Raw genomic sequence first — 12,821 nt, 5'->3', positions numbered from 1 at the left:
TTAATATTTTTTTACTCTTGTTATTCATTTAAAGTTTATCTTTCATTGTTGTTAATAATTTTTATAGTTTATTTGCACTGTTATTGTTTGTCTGTTTGTTTCTCCATATGGTATCACATCTTACAGTAGTGTATTTAAGTTAATATTATCACTAATTTATTATATACTTTCACTAATTTTTAATATAATTTATATTCTCTTATTACAATTAATTATACGTTAATTATGCCTAGATCTGATTTAGAGTCCAGTTGCATGTTTGGTTTGGCCCTTTTGTTTAAGAATGATTTAATCCTATTATAAGTTAATAAATGTAAATTGGTTTTTGACCGTTGGAAGGAAATAAATAAATAAATAAATAAATAAAAAACTATGTACGTTGTAAAATAAACGACATAATTGTATTTATGCGTACAAATAAATGTAACTTGATCAATTCCATTGTGATTTCCATTTACCTCCTTCTCTATATCCACACAAAATATCAGTCAAACAAATAAAATTAAAATTTTCTTTTGAAGAATGCAACCATTCCATCAGTATTTTCTCATGACGTTGTCACGTTCAACTATCGTCAGTTGACTTTACAGAAAACCGGATTTTTTCAAATATTTTCTTCATCTATTCTTCAGCTATAATTGGGGCAAACATTGCCGTTGGAAATATAATTCAGTAGGACATGGTCTTACACGCACTAGGCCTACGAATTGCGTGCAAAGAAGCGGGTAGCTGCTAGTATATTAGAAGAAAATTACATTTTCAAACTGATAAATGATTCCATGTTTAAAATTTGTTATTGACGATGGAACGCTTGAAATGATAGCAGGATTTCGGTCATTTGGCATCGATATATGTTACGAAAGGTATAACACAATGCCCAATACTTGAAACGTTGTGTTATGCCTTTTTTTAACATGTAACTATAGCAAATGATAAATGATGTATCCTTTTTCTTGAGTGCCTATCCATTTTGTCAATATTCTCTTACCTCATAGTAAAGAAATACTATTTCAACCAATTCATTATTGCTGACATGTAGGTTTTCGATTACACATGAAAGTATAAGGTTTCGATTTATTCGTCAAAACAGACTAAAAGAGAATTGTATAAAAGGAGGTAAAGTTAAAAAGTGCTGGACTTGTGGTTATTCGGAATGGATTGCTTCTTTTTCCTGTTTGTACTTTTCTAAAGTTAAGGTTGGAAGAAGCAAAAGAATAATGGCTGTTTTTTCAAGCTTGGGCGCTATTGAGTTTTCTATAACTGTAATTGTCACGTATATATTATTTTAATAGTTGTTATGCTAAGTACTATTAATTTAGCTATTTCTTTACCGACCCATTACTTTATTGTAGGGGACCAGATAATTTGTTTAGTAAGTTTTAGTGACTCTAATATTACCCCACTATTTTCATTTTCTCATTTACTGTTTCCAAATTGTTTGTTTGCCCTCAGATGTCTAGTTAATTTTTAATGACAAAAGTTAAGAACAGTGTATACATGTTTTCCAAACTTCTTGAAAAGACAGAAGGATATCTATAAAAATATTTGTGCTAATTAGCTAAGCTTTAGCGAAGTCTATCATTCGTGGGACTGGGATAATTTCATTACTGTCTGTTTGTCTGTCTGTCCAAACGATATCTCAGAAATACACCTAAAATTTCACATTCCATTGAGTTCAATTAAGGTACATCGCACTCTGTGGGATTTGGCTGAGGGTTAGCCAATATTCTTACACTGGTCTCAAGGGCAAAAAAACATGATGGCAACGAAAAATAGCAAAATAAATATGTGTAAATTAACTCCTCATACTTACAAGAGATTTTAACATGTGACGTATTAATACATGTCACCTAATTATCCAACATTACGTTGATTTGGGGAGTAACATATTATTAGTTGAACACCGATATAAAACATCATTGAATTAAAAAATGTGAATGTATCGTGAATCGGTATTACTATACTTCTCATGACTTTGTTTTAAAATGAGTAAGAGAACCATTGAACATGTTAACAAATCAAAAACTTAAAAACGGAATCAGAATCAAGTGACAAAGTGTTAGTTTCACTGTTTTACGAGAGGTGGAATAGAGCACTGTTGACGTATTGGAAGAAAAAAGCGCTACATTTACTTCAACTCCGTGTGTTTAACGTTATGAAACCAATCTTTGAAACTAGTAGGCCTACAAATTCTCAAGTAAGCATTGTCCTGACCTCTATAAATATTTGCATAGTTTCTGACCAGTTATTTTTACTCCAAAACCGAGTTGGATTTAAAAAATAAAGTGCTCAATGATTTATTTCGTTTTATTAACAATTAAAAATTAAAGTTTCAGAGCACATGGCTAAAAAGATTTAATTTTAAACTCAAGGTTGGCTTATTCTTTTATGGAACTTAGTGCAAGATCTTTGTGTTATTTGCCAATAAGTTCACTGGTAAATGTCAAAACCAAAAGTTAGGACCTTTAGAACAGCCTTAAAGAAAGTGGAAAGAGGCTATAGATAAATTCGCCTCTCACAGCAACTATGAGTACCACAATTCATCTAGTGTAGCTGCAGAAAACTTAATGAAGATCGATTCTGGCTGAGTAGAAGATATCAAAGAGATTTTGGAATCGCAGAGTAAGAAAGAAAAGGTACTAAACAAAGCATCACGAAAGCCTATAATTGACATAATTATATTCTGTGGAGAAAATTAAATACGCCTTCGGAGACATAATGGCAGTGGGCCAGTAACAATTAAAACCCGTAATTGGAAAATTAGAGCAAATTTCGAGCCTTGCAGTCAGGTACCGAACAGTCATCAATGGAAGTTTAAAAAACCAAATTTTTAACTGTGGGCGAAATGCAACCTATATTCGCTCTGAAGTCCAGTATTAAATTGTTGAAATTTGTAGAAAATGTATACAGAAAAATTGTATTCAATATATTTAAATAGTACAGATTGGTTTCCATTTTCGGAGATAAGACGTTTAATGTGTCTGAAAAAGGACAGTTTTCACTTTGCACTTGATACAATTCTAAAGAAAACAAAGCGATCCTGAATGAATACTTAATTTTATTTACCCATATAACTGATTTGTATGTTGAAAACATTTAAAAAACTAGTTAAACCATTTGTGCAAGTGTTGGTCACTACATGTATAAAGTCATCGGTGGACATTTGTCTGGTGTACACAAAAGTTTTCGGGTATCACCTCCATAGCCATTTTATGTGAATTGTGTTGCACACTATCTGAATTTGGTTTTGAATGACCCCTCAGACATACCTTAGCTTGGAAAATATAAATGAGGTGGTAGATTTAAAAACTCAAAGTGATGATATCTTAAAAAGAAGTACCTATTGAAAATCTTGTACCAGTAAATCAACAACACGCCTCCTTCGCCTGTCTGAGACAAGAGTAATTGAAAGCCAAGATTCTGTCAAAACATTTGTTGAAGTTTTCCCGCCATAGTTTCTACTCTGCAAGAGTTATGTACGTCTAGTATAATTATATCTTCTTCAGCTGCCAATCTCCTAGCTTCCGTTGTGAAAGGAAGTTTCCTCTTTGCATTTTAGTGTGTGAATTCGTGTTTAAAATAATTCTTCCTCTTTAGAAGTACCTCCAAATCCTGGAAATCCTGGAATTACATGTCGTCCGCCCTTACATTTGTTGATGACACGGTTGATCGATTGACTGAATTGCGTAACCCATCCGAAAATGAAGATATGACTAATATCAGACAATTCACTTCCTTATTTGAAAATACTAAAAACATTTCTCATGATAATGTTGGGATAGCAATTGTTGTACCCCGGCAAGTGGTAAAGCTAAATAAAAGAGTTAACCCTCTACTATATTTCTAAGGAACATTATCGGCACCAATTTTCATACCTTGTATATCCTAACTGATTTCTGGACGAAACTAAATGAAATAAATAATAGAAATAACTACAAATGACTTTTCTACTGCAGGTACTTGTTACATTATCAGTCTCAACATAAGAAGCTGAAATATTCTACTCAACTCTTAGGAGAATTATCTATTTGGGAAATTCTATGAGTAATGAACGATTAAATAGTCTTGCTCTACTGTTAATTCACTATCCAGCTCTAATCAACAGTGACGAAGTAATCGATTAGTTGACCAGAAGGGGTAATAGGAGAATAGTGTTCTAACTGAGAGCATTATTTTGTTTAATATTCATTTTCTTTATATCAAAATGTTATAAATAAGTTTTAACTAATGGTCTATACTATCGATTGTCTAGTCTTACTCATCTATTAAAAAGTTGTTTGAAGTTCCAGACAAACTCCAACACTGTAATATGTATATTTGGATTTAATGAAATTTATTTTGATTCGTCTTAAAAGAAGCAAAAAAATATAGAAAAATCATGCTTTAAAAAAAGAGTTAATTGAGAAATATTGTTTTATAATGAAAAGTGTTATAATTAGTTTGAAATCCTTTATTTAGTACCTTGCTCTTCAAACATTTTCCCGTGGAGGGGGATACACCCGGACACACCTGTGACGTGTGCAGTTTATGGTGAGTTATGGTATAAAATAATGTAGAAACTGATCACTCTACATTATATAAATTTCAATTCATCAATGTCGTAGCGCGCCGACATTGTACCAATTATTACCAATGCCCGTACGTCACTCTTGCCTGTTCTGCATAAAAGAATAGCCCATTGAGTAACCTTTTATCTCCGGTGGACTGTTCACCGCACGACCGGACGACACGCTGCGGCAGGGTGAACTGATAACAAACAGCTGGTGGATTGATTAGTGAGGAAGCTTGCCGGAGTGACTGGATTGCGTTCGGTGCTGTGTGTGTCTACGAGCCCTTCAGCTTCGCTGGATTTTCGGGAGCCGACTAATAAATTGGCCAAGGTGAACTACTACCATATATTTTCCTTAGTTCTCGTCACTCTTACGTGAATTTAATATACTAATTTTAAAAGTTTAAAACATACTCAAGATTATAGAATCACTCAAACTGAGCCTTTGGAAAAAAACTGTTAGGGTTTGAATTGAACGTGTAAAGCTAAAACGTGGCATTTACTTTTAATAGTTAATAATCTTACCTAATAATTTGTTTAAAGTATTTGTTTTCAAAACCAATTACGCTAACTATGTTGACAACATTTCTAAGAGAAAGAGGTAAACTTATAAATAGTACATATGTTGAAAATTAATGTCACAACTTGCACTGTTATAACTGCAATGTTTTAAATGTTTTAATCGAAGAAAATTAATCTCTTTTATAGTAAATTAAGTATTTAATTATGGAAATACATACAAGTCGCATAAAATACAACCATGATTGACATATATTTGTAAAAAGACCGTTTTATAGTCCTAATTTAATGTGTCACAGTTTCATGTTAGTACGATACAATAGTTTCACCGTTTCTTCTTAATGTATCAATGTTATTTGTAATAAAAAGTCAAGGTAAATTATTACCTCAAGCTATTAATAATTAGTCTTTGATATCACATTGAATTTATAAATGCAATTGTGTTATTATACTGCCTTTATGTTAAATCATACGGTGTACATGTAGGGTACTCTATTTATTTATGTTTATTATTTTCTACAGTGTTTAGCGTTTGATACTAACAATCAAGCTTACAATTCTCATGATTTTATGGCCAGAAATTGCATAAATACAGGTGATTCATTATCAATTACCTAGAGGAGTATTGTTGCTTAAATCAGCTGAATATAAATTCTGGCATAATATTTTCTTTGCTTCAAACGACCGAAAACCTAATGTGTTTATTTTAAATGTTTCATTGTTGTTTTTCATTTGTATTTAAATTGTCCATTTCAATTGCTACTGAGAATAGATGTTGCTTACTTAAAATTCCTAATAAATTTTATGACAAAATTTAAATATTGCTATTAAATATAAATATGGGCACAGATAAGTTGTATAAATTGATATGATCTCACTATTCTTATAACAAAGGAAACTTGAATTTATTTCGGAGATAACTGTTGTTATCTGATATTCTCTGTTGGTTTTAAAATATTAATCAGGTATTTTAAGTATGTTAATTTTAGTAATTTAATTAACCAATTATATATGATAATATATAAATTTACCTATATATATATATATATATCGATGCTTGCTGGGACCATAACTATTTTGGAGTGAATGTGTTCAAGGGCTTTTTTTGGGGATTTTGTCCTGGTACACTTCTGGACTGCGCCCGGAGCCTGGTGGACTTATTGCCGAGCCGCTAGTGGGTACTCCAGCTTGCACTACCCTGACACTGGGATCTGCTCCTAGCCGTGCCGCCTTACACCTACCACTACCGCACCGCGGATCCGCTCGCGCCGCGCCGCGCTCTTCCGCGCCACGGTCTGGACCGGACGTAGTAGGCCCTTTTGTGTTGTGACTCCAGTTGGTGAGTACAGACTTGGATTATTTCACAGAGTGCTCTTATGGATTAGTGAGTCGGGACGCGGACTGATGTCTAATTCTGGACCAGGAGCCTTTGTATTGTGGAAGGAGCCCTTAAAATTTGGTTCAACGCTACCCCTCCAGGACGTTAACTGCACACCTTAGTGCATTATAGTGTATCTTTAGTATATTTACTTGGGTCGTCTATTATTTACATGTCTAGGCTATTTATTGCATGTGTTTATTGCATTTATTTATGTATGTTGCATGTTGTTTTGAGGAAGTGGAGCGCTCCCTACCATAATTAGAGTTCATTTAGCCATTTGTAATTCTCTCTAATAAGTGGTAACATTGTATCTTCGCTATATTTGTTGTTAATTATTTTCTGTCTAAAAGCATTTACTTACTGTAAGGCTGGATTACTTGTGATAATGTCCATGCAATTCCTGCACATAAATAATTAGTTTAATTGCAAACATTTGAGTGTTTTGTTTCTTTTGTTCAGTCCTAGTAACTGGATTTAGATAACCTCGCATAAGTATTAGGGGTCTATATTTAACCTTATATTCAGAATATTTCAATACAACTATCTCTGTAGTCCAAAGGCCTGGGTGACAAAAAAATAACTTGGTGTATGGTAGTAGGGAGCCTGATTGGTACTTTCCTTGGAGCAGGGGTACTGTTTCCTTGTTGGAGCCCTGCCTGTTACCATGTCCTACAACAAGGTGGCGCCCTTTCCCTCACCGAACAACCTTAAAGAAGAAGAAGTACTAATCGTAGGTTACCCTTTACCCTTACGGCGCGCTGTCAAGGACCACCCCCTTTCTCCACTGAGTGATACCGGACATTTGCACAATTCCCCTAGGGGAGAACGTTGCACACCCTCGTATTAGACCACCACCCGAACAAAACTCTAGGCTACGCCACTATTAATCATTTTTCCGATGTAGACCTAACTTCCTCTGTGTCTATTAGTAAGTTGTGTGGGCGGATACCCATTGTCTATGTGGGCATTTGAGATTTTTTGTCAATTAAAGGAGACTACTGCGGCGCTTAAAAAGTGCTCCTTGGACGTAGCTCCAAAATATTTTGAAATTTGCAGCCATTGGTTTAGTCAACAAGTTTCATTCCCCTTATTTATAGTATAATAGATATTAATTAATACCTTGATAGGAAAAACTTCTCATAAAAGGCAGGCTTTTCATTTCTAATTTTTAACCCATGAGATTTTATTTGGGGTGGTTCTTTGATGTATGTGTTGCGTTTCTAATCAATTACAGTCATCTTGCTTTGGTAATATGATAAATTGTATATCGAATTGAATCTTCCTAATTGACACTTGGTTCTCGGGATATAGCGAAGACAAAAAGAATATTTTTGAATTGTTAAAAAAGGCAATATTGCGTAAATAATCTTTTCCTGGTACAGCACATCTTGTATTCGCTTCATTATTGCTAGTAATGCCTAGTATGTACATTATAAACTAAACACTAATTAGTACTAAACATAACCGTAATATAAACAGTTTGTACTTTAGTAAAATATTTTATTAATTTAGTTACATTATTTAGTATATATGCAGGTACAGTAAACATTTTTAGTGGGCAGTAATAATACCCATTTATTGCAATCCAGAAAGATATTTGACTTTCAAATATTAACTGTTGTATGGTTGCTATCTGCGATAGATTATTCTCAAAACAGAGCTTTACTGCGGGTTAACGTACTGGAAAATACTCCCAACCCGTGCTTTTGTTGGGAACTGACACGCTCTCGTTAACAGTGTAATGACAAATACAAGCAAACCACAACTCCTCTTACTTTCCAAGTTTGTATTTGTGTGTTTGTGTATTGTGTGTTTGTATTTTCTCAGATTAAAAGTGGACAAGTGTGCAGCTCTTTAATTTCATATAAAGCCGCGAAGTATTGGATATACAAATGGTATAAGACTTTCACTAATAATTCTACGCACCCTTCCATAGATTATTTCATTTCTTGCTAGGTCGATATGACTAGTATTAAATAAATAAATCTGATCTGTACGTTTAAACAAAACAATGTATGCTAGAAGCGGTACATAACTTACAGAAAACCTGGAGATTATGGTGTACATGAATAATTTTATTGATAGGTATAGTTTATTTAGGAAATTCATAGTTCCAGGGAGTCCCTCGTACGCCTAAACTAGCATATGGTGAAACAAAGAAAACCTTCCATGAACAAGATAGCGTGATTTATATTTTCCTCAAGGTGACTGCAAAGGGATTTAAGCAAGAGACGGTCCCTTGTCCATCCTGAAAACCCAGGAACCATATGGAAGGCCTTATAACGTTAAATCTGGCAAGAGGTGTAATGTCGCCGCCAAACTGTAATGTTTCTATGCACTGCACCATTAATGTCATTAATTTGTAAAGGAGTGAATTAAGACTCGAATAGACCTTGTAATTTACACCGGCGGAGCGGACACAGAAATACGTGGTGTTACATGGTTGCTGGAAGAGCATGGAGTGAAAGAGAAAGGCTCTAGTTTGTTGGAGAGGGATGATGCTTTGATGTGATTGGTTCGTAGGATCGCGTGACTTGCTCCGCCAATGTAACGTGTAATAAATAAACGCATGATTTGTAATACCAACATTATTGATGAACAAGAATATAAATGTTAATAAGAAAAATAGTAATACATATACAATACATTACAAGAGGTTTGCTCTTAATTATCATAACTAAACAAGTATAACACTACCACTGTCCTTGCTATTGTTTTAAAACTGTTAAAAAGTGTTCTTCAGGGTAACATTGTGTAATATACACAGATAACAAACAGTTCACTACCTCACTCTGCAGCAGCCAATTAGTATATCCCATCGGAGATAAACAGTACGCCACTTAATACTAAAAGAAAATGATTACACAGTACGTTATAAGTAGGGAGTTATAATTTTGCGTTAAACTGTTGGAATAAAATTATCACCATATTACTACCACTCACTTCTAAATTATATTATCACAATTAGAGTATTCTACCTTTACAAGAAGTCGCCGTTACCTAAGCGACTGAATCTCTATTTGCATTTGTGTTATTTAGTAAGATATTAATTTTATATGATTATTAGTTTTAAAATATTCTTCAGGATTCATTTTAATTTTAATATGTAATATCTTTTTCGTTCCATTATTTTTTTATTAAATTGCTGTTGACAACTGTTGACAATTTTTACATCGTTGCAATTAAAAATAAAATGCGTACTGTTTTTAACATACAATTAGATTCACTAATAAATTAACTCTATCTAAAAAGCTGTACATAATTTTCCTTTTTATGTTTAATTGTTACTTAATTACTTTTTCTACCTAACTATCTATTCTACTTTTAAATTGTTAGCAATAAAACCTCCAGCCAGTAACATTTAGTACTACTAACTAGTTTTGATGTATTTATATATTACGATTGCCATGCGTTTAAGCTGGTAGGCGTTGCAGCATATTATAATAATTTTAAAAAATCTTTGTAGAGAGAGTGTTTCCAGTATTTATTAAATGTTTTTCAACTGCATATTTTCCTTTTATATTAAATTTGATGTAAGAGTAATGATATTTAAATCTTAATAATATTTTTCGTATGTATTTGTTATTGCAGTTATCAAATGGTATTTGATATATTCTGATTTGTTTTCTGGGTAGATGTACTTGTATAATGCCAGCATGTTAAATAATTTAATAAACAATTATATATATATATATATATATATATATATATATATATATCTTATATATATAAAAATCTTGAGTCACGATGTATGTTGCCAATAAACTCCAAAGCGACTGAACCAATTTCAATCAAATTTCACATGTATCCGTAATTTAGTCTAACTTAGAAGATAGGATAGTTATTATCTGAATTATTCGCTTATGTCCGTGAATATAAACGAATAAAATGAAGAAAAGTTTTCAAAGCGCCTGCACATTATAACCTGCAATTACGAGAGCGATACGTATATTAAACAGTGAAACACTATTTGAAGGCGCTAAGTTATGATGTATAATTGTCTAAACTAAATTTTTGGTTGAACTTAAAGGTTTGAGTGGTAGACCACTTTGTAATAAAATACATTATGCATGTACAATACATTTTTGACATATTTTCTTGATCGTGACATCAAGGTAAAATCTACATCGGGGTTGGAAATATAATTTACTTCAACCAGAAATGCTCATACGCGGGCAAAACTTACGAAAAGCGTGAGAAGCCGCGGGAAACAGCTAGTATATATATATATATATATATATATATATATATATATATATATATATATATATATATACAATTGTTAAAACAATTTTGAACTCAGGTTTACCATCAAAGTATTCAAGTAAAAGTAACAATTTTTTTTCATATGTTCTACACTGTATTAGTAAGAGTTCCTACTAGTTATTTTTTAATTTTTATTAAAAATAAATGCTGTTAGAAATTTTAAAGAAATAACTTTGATTTAGACATTTTTTCAATGCAATTGTTTTATTCTTCATCTAGTTACAACACTTCTAGTGCAGATTCAGAAGGCAGACCTATATTATAAGTGTATATATTCAATTTGATCCTACCGTTTTAAGAGAAATGGGAATACAGGAGCAAAAAAACCAATTTTTTAGAAAATCGCAAAACAAAATCTGGGCCAACTTACTCTAACATTCCTGCTTCATTATTTGTTTTCTCCTTTTCTACATCTAAAACTTCTTCCTTGTGATTATTGATATTTTCCTGGACTGCTTTACCTCCACTCCAAGCTTTTTTATTTGGCCGCGGTACATTTAGCTTAGATTTTGCTGATTATAGGCCAATTTCCTCTGAAATTCCTTTTCTTTGGCTACCTACTGAGGTTAGGTTTTACTCATTTTTATACGTTAGAACTAAAACAATAACACTTTGTATTATCTTGAAGCGTTTAGTAATAAATCCCTTTGTAAAATTACAGAATACAATTCCAGCTGATACATACGGAAGAAGAATAAAAACATAAAACAGAGAATGTTCAGGTTAGCCAACTTAGAAAAAACAAGTTTAATATAAAGTACCTGTGTATCAAGGCGGTGTAACTATAATTGAAGTTCTATGAGTAGATTTCAAGTTCACATTCCAGTGTATATTTATGTTTAAAAATAATTAATTACATATTTAATAAACATTTAAATAAACGTGTATGTCACAGTATTGCACTTTCAACTAAACACACTATAAAGACATTGTTTTTTTTTTTTTTTTAATTCGATACTTTTTGCTAAAATAGACGTACATCTCCCAATCAGTCACTACTTATTTTCACTTGAGACATTATCTACTTTAGTTCACACTCTCTAACATGAATAAATAACATTTGAAAACTGTTTTCCTCCGGAACGTTCATTTACTTTGGCCGGAGCTCCAGTGAAAGCGGATTACGGAATAATCCGGATCTGATGCTTGTGGTTAGTAAACTTGCAATTTGTGTCTGAAAACTGGCATCGATTTCATTCCACTTTTCAGAATAATTGTAATACATTTATATGCAAAATATATACTCATTGAAATAATAATGTGCATATCACAATGCTAAAATAGAATTACAAATTTAGATTTATAGATGGTGGGCAACCATATTAAGAAAACTAGCATTGTTCTTTTTACCTTAACAATTAATAATCTATGCTGTTTTTCATGCTAGAGCTGTAAACAATAATAATAATATTATTAATACCTCCTCCATGGTAAATGAAAGTTTAGAAACTTTGATTCATTATTTATACAAGAAATAACTCATTCAATGTTATAAATTGAGGACTTGGACCTTTATTCTATGGAATGAAATGCTCAGGTAGCTCCTGTCATAAATATTTAACGGTACCAAAGTTACGTAGCTCAGATATAGTGTTTGACCTCAAAACTAATTTAAATAATCCCATGCACGTCCACACACTTCGTGTGAATGATCCTGTCAATACAATGAAAAACAGTCTATAAATCCATACTGAAATATTTTACAGATTATTAATAACATTAATAATATTAATAAATAATAATATAAATATATTATATCAATATTAATACTAATTATTAATATTATTAGAGGGGGTGATTATTATTTTTTTATATATATATATATATTTTAATGATTTTTTTATAATATCTGTCTTATAGTACAAATATACTTTCACACTCTTACTACTGTATTGTTCTTTGTGTGAGTTTTACTTTTTATGAATACATGCAACCATCTCCTAAAGATGTTCGAAGTAAGGTTTTTATTGCAAATTTAAACAAAGCAACTATGAATGAATGTATTAAATTTCAAAATATGTTACAAGGAAAGAGATTTTAGTTTTTTTTAATCTATTATTTTATTACTATTTTATTTATTACGGTCACACGATAGTGGAGTATACC

The sequence above is a fragment of the Homalodisca vitripennis genome, chromosome 8 (assembly GCF_021130785.1).
Source record: "Homalodisca vitripennis isolate AUS2020 chromosome 8, UT_GWSS_2.1, whole genome shotgun sequence".
NCBI lineage: Eukaryota > Metazoa > Arthropoda > Insecta > Hemiptera > Cicadellidae > Homalodisca > Homalodisca vitripennis.
The sequence above is the reverse complement of the archived record's forward strand: the minus strand, read 5'-3'. Positions refer to the sequence as shown.